A 10,000-nucleotide genomic window follows, 5' to 3' on the forward strand; every position below is an offset into this window, starting at 1 on the left:
CCCAAAGGTTCAAAGTCCAAAGGGGGAATCAAACTTGAAACTGTTTGGACAACAAAGTGTCTGGACGGCCCTCGCTTCAACTGACGAATGAGAAAAGCAGGATAAAAAGAAACTTCCCTTATGAAAACAAAGTGCACTTTAGCATACAGTCCTTATCTTTTAAAATAGCAATCAGTGTGAAGTGAATGTAATGTTTCCAGATGCCTAATCGCATGCTAATTGCTATTAAATTAAAATGTATTACTAGTTTAAATGTATATCCAAGGCAATTCGTTGAAATTAAGCGTGCTTTTTCGGCCCACTTAAGTAGGACTTCTTCATCTTCATATATAATTACTTCTATTGTCTTTGAAATATGGCTGTAATGTGTATGTCTAATGCACTGACAAGCATTTATACTAAAATAAAATATATGAAGATAATAAAATGTATGGCATGCATTTAAATATATTTGTAATTACACATTTGCAATGATGATGTTACTATTTACATTTAAAATACTTTTAAATTAACATAAAAAACACACTGGTTAAAAATATAATCAAGTACTTTAAATGTGCTTTAGTATGTGCTTTAGTAAGCATTTATGCTAAACTAAAATATATTAAGATAATAAAATGTATTGCATGCATTTAAATATTTTTGCACATTTGCAATGATGATGTTACTATTTAGTACATTTAAAATATATTAAATGTAACATAAAAAAAACCACTGGTTAAAAAGATAATCAAGTACTTTAAATGTGCATTAGTATGTTAGTCAATACAAGTGCACTTCTTTAAAATGCTTTTTTAATCATTATGTTTTAATAATCTTTTCTCATGTTTTAAAGTATAACTTTTCATTTGATATTATTACACAGGGCACTTTTTTATAAGTTTATCTAAGTGTGCATGAAAGTGCCTTTTATTGTATTCATATCATATTATCTGTAAGTACAGTTGATGATTTGAAGTACACTACAAATGAACAGAACAGAAGTGTGATTCCCTGTGCAAACGTGTTCTGGCTGGCCCTATCAAAAGACTCGACCAATGAGAGAGAGCGATGTCACACCATGTGACCCTCACCGCGGCCCGCGCGCGTGTGTGTGTGTGTGTGTGTGTGTGTGTGTGTGTGTGTGTGTGTGACAGCTGAAACAGAGAACTGAAACACATGCTTCTCTCCTGTCACACTCGGACTGCTTTTGTAAGCAAAGGGTTCGATTTGTTTACATTTTTCCAGATGAAAAACGCTTGAAAAATAAATCAGAGAAACTCAAAACTGCCAAACAAGGAAGGAGAAACTTCCTGAACCCACGGATAAACAGTCCAGGGGCCTTTTCTTTTTCCGTTTCTTTCAACACCCTCTCAATTTATTCATTAAAATCAAGCTGAAATCACACCGACCTCTCATCTTCAGAAGCAGATCTCATCACTTAATATTTGGGGATATTTAATTTAATTTTATCAATCAATAAATTCCTCTTGAAACAAACTTTGTTGTATTATTTTAATTTAATACTGTGAAGCTGCTTTGATACAATCTGTATTGTGAAAAGCGCTATACAAATAAACTTGACTTGACTTGACTTAAAGGAACAGTTCACTTAAAAATGACGATTCTGTCATCATTTACTCTCCGTCAAGTTGTTTCTTTCTTCTTCTGAACACAAAGGAAGATATTTTGAAGAATGTCGGTAATCAGAAAGTTGATGGATCCCATTGACTTCCATAGTAGGAAAAAAATACTATGGGAGTCAATGGAGAACGTCAACTGGTTGGTTACCAACATTCTTTAAATATCTTCCTTTGTGTTCAGCAGAAGAAAGAAACAACTTGACGGAGAGTAAATGATGACAGAATTTTCATTTTTAAGGGAACTGTTCCTTTAACATTTGAATTTACTTACTGAAAAAACATGCATCACATAATTGTCCAAAATATCTGAAATCAACATTAATTCTGTGGTGGAAATGACCATTTAAAATTTTTTTATTTTTATAAAATGACAGATTTTTTGTGTCTTTAGCATTTACACACACACAAAAAAAAAATCGTTTTACTTTTTTCGTTTTACTAAATTCAAACTCAGAATTTGACGATATTACTGCTTAATACGCAAAATATATACAAATATTTTCTGTTCGGATTCCGCTCAATTTCAGTCAAATGTATGTAAAATACATTCATGTAAAATGTATGTATGTAAATAAAACAAAATACATTGTATGTGTATTTCGGTCTACTTTTAAGCATTCAATTTTGTATTTTTTTAATGGATTTTCATATTTTAAGCCTCTGAAAGGATTTTGAAAATCTGTACATAAAATCACATGAAAAGAGTAAATCATAGGCATAAAAAAAAAAATAAAAAAAAAGTATAGTTTTTTTGGGCCTCCATGTACATTAGGAAAAAGTTGAATATGTTATTTTTTAACATAATCGTGCCTGAAGTTGAAGAAACACCCTATTGTTTAAAATTAATTTCTCTATGGGGAAAACGACTGGGATTTTCCTTCATGAAGTCGACTGTTGCGCTCTATTCCTGCATTTTTCACTCACTCGTCTTTTACTCTATTTCTATTATGCCTCCGCTCTCTGCTCTCCTTTGTTCCGGATCACCCGGTCCTAATTCTCCCTAATGAGTCTGCTCCACATGTTTTATTATCGGCTCATTTGTTAAATGAGGTAGAGAAAGACAGAGAGGACAGACGTGAAAGCGGCTTCGCTCTAGAACAGAAAGAAAGAGGGAAGAAGGAAAGGAGTGACCCACTAACACTGACAGATGCTCTCGGACAGATTGTGGATAAAGACATTCAGCCGCAGGAAAACACGGATCACTCTGAGTCTGAACGCCCCTTTCTTCCTCCGGCACGCGTTCTTCCCTCTCTCTCTCTCTCTCTCTCTCTCTGTCCTTACAAGCTCCCTCATGTCTCTCTGTCAGGCTGAATCTCAGGAAACCTGTCAAGAACATGTCTGGGTCATACTGTGTGTTACAGCAAATCAAAAGGAAAGAATAAGAAGCAAGGAACTAAAAGAACGGATGCCTTTAAACACACAGAGGAATCAACATAAAACAGAACAGGTGCACAAACTAATTAACAATCAGGGAAACTGGTGATAACTGGGAGCGGAGGGGCTGTTTACACCGATTTCAACTAAAAACATGCAACTTTTTATGCGTTTTGGCCGTTTATTTACATGACAAGGAGGTTTTGGGTGCATGAAAACTCAAAGTTTTTGAAAATGGTCTCCGTGTAAAACACAAAAACGCGAATCTCTGAGAACAATGACGTCATGCACATGCGTATTACGTAGGGCTGGGAGAAAAAACTATTCACCTAGGTATCGCGATTTTGTTTTTAAATGATTTTAAAATGGATTTTTTTATTACAGAATCGATATTAATTCAAACTAAATGGCTTCATTTTTGTCCTTGCTTATAGACTAGGTTGACCGAAGTTGGCCACTTTCGTTCCAACAGAGGATGAGTGTTGAGTGACGTAACATCTCTTTAAAGTGGACGCGTGGAAGAGACGTGAGACTGAAAGCACTGAAAGCCCTCGCGCTGCTCATATACTGAGAGAGAGAGATAAGACAAAAGAGCTGCAAGATTCATCTTTAAAAGACTGTGATCTCGATTCAAAAACCTTCTTCCATTTCGTCTGTCTATTAAACCTTTGACAAATCATATCGCAACATTCAGATCTGTGCTGGCGCTGCCGCTGATCCGGAGAGAGTCGTCATGAATCTTTTCAACCTCATAGTATCATTATTTATGTGATACAATAGTTCAAATCATCATAGAAGTACTGGGATAAACGTTTAAAGTTCAAATATAAACACTGATGTCTACGATAGCGATCAAAATAGAGTAAATCAGCTTTTGATAGAAACGTGGCGCTTAAAATAACGCATTTAGCGATTACATTGTTTCGCCAATTCGACAAGTGACTGTTAAAAAATGTATTTGTTATTGAATCATATATTAAAGACAATGTAGTCCTGTATGATGATTCTGAAATAAGTCAGAAAGATGTGATGAATTGTTTTTGTAAATATGATTCATCTTATAAATCATGTACAGTCTGTATAAGTGAATGATTTAACTTTTCCCCATGGTCTCTAGTGTAAAAAAAAAAAAAAGTATCGTGATAGTATTGAATCGGGAGATCGGTGTATCGTCCCAGCCCTAGCATTACGTGTTCAGTCTTTAGTGATCATCGCCATCTAATGGCCTGGAGGCAGAATACAGCGTTTTTAGTCGTTTTTCATCAATCAGGATCGTTTGGACAATGGTGTCGTCTTTATACGGAAAACTCAAAGGAAAACTTCTCAGTTTTAAGCATATCATTGTCGTGTAAACGTACCCTCAGAGTGAAGAAGAAGCCAAAACAGAACAGAACATAACAGAATATACACATACATCTCCTTCCTTGCTTCCACTTTACTTTTCCTAGTATTGCTAATTTAGTGAGACCAGCAAGAAATGTTAAAAATAACTACTTTCTGCTTTCTATCAACAGAATATTTTGGACCATAAATGAACCAATTGAAACTAAAATAACCCTCATTTACTAAGGGATCTATCCATGTTAGTGTTTTGTTTGTATCCAGTGAAGATCTCTTACTCATCTTTCAATGGGTCTTTTGTACAGGAGCGCCAGGAGAAGAGCCTGACTCCAACACTGAAGTCCATTTACTTTCCTTCAAGTCTTTAAAGCATTTATAATTTAGATTTTTTACACAATTACAAAAACTTCCTCCCAAACTTCCTCCTCCAAACAAATTTTGCGATCAGGGAAACCATTTGACTCTACGCAGGGCTTAACAGTGCTAACCTTTAAAGTCCCCCTGTGGTGAAAATCCAGCTTTTAATGTTGTCACATGATGTGTATGTGGTGTTTTTAATATGCTTTAACACAAATCATGTGTAAGTTCATAAGTCGACAGCATTGCTGAGTATTTTCTCCTTAAAACTGCAGTGAACCAAAGACAGTCTCAAAAACACGCTTTGAAATCGCTGGTGTTTCTGACGTCACAAACTACCTTTTTTTTATTTTTTTATTTTTTTTATTTGATTGGGACAGTGCATTTTAATGAACATAACATGGAGTACATGCATGTAAAAATGCCGGATTTTAGCCAAGGGCTAATTTCCATCCGTAGTCCCACGGGCTAGGATCACACAACTCACAAAAACATTGCTAAATAAAATTTACATCTACAGTCAATTCATAAATTAGCTAAATCCTATATACAATATTCACACAAGACTACATTCAACTTCACAAACACAGCTGGACTTTAAACTATACGTAGTACATTCTCTTAGTGTTAGAGGAAGACTATTCCACAGGTTCCCACCCCGGACAGACAGGACCGTCTGACCGAAGGTGGTACGCCTGTGAGGTATTATCAAGTCTCCTCTAGTAGAGGCTCGTGTGGTCCTCAGAGAATTTTCTTTGGATTTAATAAAGTCCTTCAGAGATGGCGAGGGAGTGAAGGACCTTATATATCAGACTTTATCATATTTTGAAAATCTAATAATCTATGTTTTTTTAGCACTTGACAGTGGTGGTGGGATAGTGTTTTTTTATCTAATGTTTTTAATGCCTATTTATATAGACTTTCTATGATTTTAAGTGTTGTCGGGCAAGCAAGAGACCAGGTAGTCAAACAGTAATCAAAATGAGAAATAATCATCGAATAAAAATATGTTTTAGCAGCACCCATAGTTAAATTATTTCGAATGTGCCAAAAATTTTGAAGATTAAATTTGACAACCGTTGCTACTTTTTTTACATGACTTTTGAAGCAAAGTGTTGAATCAAGGACTACCCCAAGGTATTTGAATTCTGAGACCAGGTGAAGTTCCTCTCCATTCAGGAAGACATTTTATCTGCTTACTTCTACGTTGCGTTTTGAGAAGTACATGCACACAGTTTTTCTGGTGTTCAACATGAGGCATGAACCTTGTACAAGGATACACCTTGTAACCAATCAGATCAACGTGTGATCGTCAACCAGTGGATCTCTGAGCTGAGTGAGTGAGTGGAGGCGGGGCTCATTTGCATATTCATAGAACCGCGCATACTAAATGAGGCAAGGGTGTCGAGTTACATTCAAGATATTTTAAGACATTAAGATTTTTTTTTTTACAAGGAAAACATTTTTCAATATCTAATTTTGCTGATAAAAGATGAGTTTTAAGGGATAAAATGATTGACTACAGGGGGACTTTAAAGTTAAGAAGAAATTTAAAAAGTCTCTCACTGATATTGGGAGTATAGTTTCTAAGTCTAGTTGCTCTACTTCTATACACTTGCATCCTCTTCCTTAAAACTGCAGTGAACCAAAGACAGTCTCAAACACACGCTTTGAAATCGCTGGTGTTTCTGACGTCACAAACTACCTTGTAACCAATCAGATCAACGTGTGATCGTCAACCAGTGGATCTCTGAGCTGAGTGAGTGAGTGGAGGTGGGGCTCATTTGCATATTCATAGAACCGCGCATACTAAATGAGGCAAGGGTGTCGAGTTACATTCAAGCTATTTTAAGACATGAAGATTTTTTTTTTACAAGGAAAAAATGTTTAAATATCAAATTTTGCTGATAAAAGATGAGTTTTAAGGGATAAAATGATTGACTACAGGGGGACTTTAAAGTTAAGAAGAACTTTAAGAAGTCTCTCACTGATATTGGGAGTATAGCTTCAAAATCATCTGTCAGCCAATTGCTCTTCTTCTATACACTTGCATCCTCTTCTGATATCACAAATTCTAGATATTCCAGCAGAAATCAGTGCATTTCTGACGGTATCAGCAGATAAAAGATCATTTCAAAAACAAGGGTTCGTCAAAGATCCACATATTAGGATTCTCCCACTCTCTAGAAAGAGTAAAGGTCTGCCATGTTTCAGTGAAAAATCATTTCGGTGCATCATTATTTGCAATACTTGCGATCAGTTTACTATCTCTACACAACAGAATTCAGCAAAATCAGAGAATAGTCTTAACATCTGTATTGTATTCAGCACTGTACTGTATGCAATATCTGTCTTCATATCTTAAAATATAAAAGGAAAAGTACTGAAAATGTTTAAATAAATCAGATAACATGTTCACAGCCTGAATAACTTTTACTCCAGTTCAGACGTATTCACAACTCAGTCCCTCCTGGGTCATTGACATGCAGAGTGGAATATTTCACTATGGTGACACTGGCTTTGAAAGCAACTGAGAGACGTGGCTGGGATCCAACCCTTCTCTCCAGTGCAGTCAACAATACATGTGAACAGTCAATATTGATAATCAATGTTACATGTGCAAAAGCAGGAGGGGAAACATTTCTCATCTTTTTGCCTCCGGGGTATTTTCTATCAAACTGACAAAGCTTTTAATGTCGCTTTTAATGTTGTTTATATGTCTGTGTGGTGTTTTTAATATGCTTTAAGACAAACCATGTGCAAATTCATAAGTCGACACCATTGCTGAGGATTTTCTCCGTTAAAACTGCAGTGAACCAAAGACAGTCTCACAAACACGGTTTGAAATCGCTGAAATATATAGAGTTGAAAAGCATAAAAGAGATAATGTCATTTGATTTAAAAGTTGCAAGCAAAAATGTCCCTCTAATCCAGCCAAAAAAAATGATTGTGCCATCAGCTCATTCAGCTCACGCACACAATCCCCAACTGCACATGATGGGGGGAAATACTTTAATCATCCAATCAGAGATTCAGAATCACTCATTTGGCAACACAAATCTGGCACACTTCATGCAGACTTTCACTGTGTAAAACTGCACCGTGATCATTAGTAAAAATGATGGTTTGCTAATCTAGTTATTGCACAAAGCTTTTAGAGTTTTATGAGATTTTAATGATTAAATGAAAGAAATTCTTGCAGAGCAACATTTAAATGTTTAAATGTTGATGATTCCATTAAGAACCTTTAACCTCAATGGAATCTTTCCATTCCACAAAAGGTTCTTCATAACGTAAAATGGTTCTTTAGAAAAACAAATTGGTTATTTTAAATAGATACTCCACTTTTTTGGGGAATAGGCTCATTTTACAGCTCCCCCAGAGTTAAACAGTTGAGTCTTACCGTTTTCGAATCCATTCAGCCGAACTCTGGGTCTGGCGGTACCACTTTTAGCATAGCTTAGCATAGATCATTGAATCGGACAGGACCATTAGCATCTCTCTCAAAAAAATGACCAAAGAGTTTCGATATTTTTCCTATTTAAAACTTGACTCTTCTGTAGTTACATCGTGTACTAAGACCGACGGAAAATGTAAAGTTGCGATTTTCTAGGCTGATATGGCTAGGAACTATACTCTCATTCCTGCGTAATAATCAACTTTACATTTTCCGTACACGATGTAACTACAGAAGAGTCAAGTTTTAAATAGGAAAAATATCGAAACTCTTTGGTCATTTTTTTGAGAGAGATGCTAATGGTCCTGTCTGATGCAATGATCTATGCTAAGCTATGCTAAAAGTGGTACCGCCAGACCCGGAGATCGGCTGAATGGATTCGAAAACGGTAAGAATCAACTGTTTAACTCTGGGGGAGCTGTAAAATGAGCCTATTTCCAAAAAAAGTGGAGTATCCCTTTAAGAACTGATCCTTGAAAAGTTCTTTAAGGAACCCCAAATGGTTCTTCTATATGTGGTAACCTTTATATTTAAGGTGTATATGTTTTTTTCTTTGCAAAAAGACACCAGAACAAGGACAACTCTCTAATTGTACTTACATACAAACATTTTTTGAGAGTCAGGCATATTTCCATTTAAACTATTTGCCTGTGTGTTGTGATTTGCATTTCATCCATTGCACAAAAGTAATTAAATCTGCAGCCGTAAGAAGCGATTGCAAGGCCAAACACACCTGTGGCGCGCAGAGAAAGCTCATTCTGGCAGTGATGCATAGAAAGTCTTAAGTAAATATGACAAAACATTGCTGAAATGCATTCTTTGCTTTCAAACGTATTTGCCGTGTTACACCCAGACGGTTTGGCGTTTCAAAAAGATCAATTTGAAATCTATAGAGTTGAAAAGCATAAAAGAGATAATGTCATTTGATTTAAAAGTTGCAAATAAAAAGTCTCAGAGCTTACGAAATGAACAAAAGCAATAGGTGAATGAATATGCACTAGCCTACTGTTGTTTAAGGCATCAGTCAAACATATTCATAGTCTTGCTGTCTTTGGATGCTCAAAAACTATCAGTTACATGCCAGACTGCCAACGTACGCTTTCACCCTTCACCAACACTTGTCTACTGTTCTCAGTCCTTCAACTCATTTCACCTTACTTCATTGCAGCAAGAAAAGGACTGTGCATGCAGACTTTAAGTTACAAGTTTAAAATACTTTTTAAGTAATCTTATAATGCCCGTTTTCAAGCAGACTCAATCAGCCAATCAAACACATTTTTTCACAATCACATGACCGCACAAAACAGCTGACTTTACAAATTCTCCTGAGAAAGGCCTTTAGAGTCCAGAAGTCATAATTACGATGTGATTTTGGTTTAAATAAAATGTGATCAAGGATTTGTTTGCAGGTGCTTCTGTCATTTTTTTCGGTGACACGCTTAAAAATGTCTCCATTTCAATGTTTTGGACTATCAATATACTTCATTATATTCATGTCGCACAATGTTGTGAACATGACCTTAGTTTTTTTCAGCAGCTCTGTTTATTGCGATTAAAATCGCCATATGCCGCACGTTTTACTACGATTATGGTTGCTATGATTATGAGCTTAAGTATTTTGTCAACATAAGGTAAAGTTTAATCGCAATATTGCCTAAATCTCATAATCTCATTATTAGGGTGCATGTAAAAGTACTCAAATGACTTGAATGCAGAAAAATCTGCAAAAAAAATAAAAAATCCGCCTTTACATCTGATGGACGTTTTCTCTATGACCACCAAACAGCGAAAATAATAATCATTTTCAAACATCCTTTCTGAACACTTCAAATGCCTGCAATCTGACAAA

General features: G+C 35.7%; 1 protein-coding gene and 1 long non-coding RNA gene across 2 annotated transcripts in view; both read right to left on the reverse strand.

Annotated features, from left to right (window-relative positions):
* The window catches only part of slc16a2 (solute carrier family 16 member 2), a 47,991-nt gene that overhangs the window by 30,677 nt on the left and 7,314 nt on the right, over positions 1-10,000 (reverse strand). The gene's annotated exons all lie outside the window — the stretch shown is intronic.
* On the reverse strand, positions 2,074-6,316 carry LOC309504214. Its single transcript, XR_014208024.1, has 2 exons — positions 5,977-6,316; positions 2,074-5,033 (listed from the first exon to the last, which is right to left on the reverse strand). It is a non-coding gene; the product is annotated as an uncharacterized lncRNA (long non-coding RNA).

Source organism: Leuciscus leuciscus (assembly GCF_965113295.1).
Source record: "Leuciscus leuciscus genome assembly, chromosome: 8".
In the NCBI taxonomy this organism is placed as follows: domain Eukaryota; kingdom Metazoa; phylum Chordata; class Actinopteri; order Cypriniformes; family Leuciscidae; genus Leuciscus; species Leuciscus leuciscus.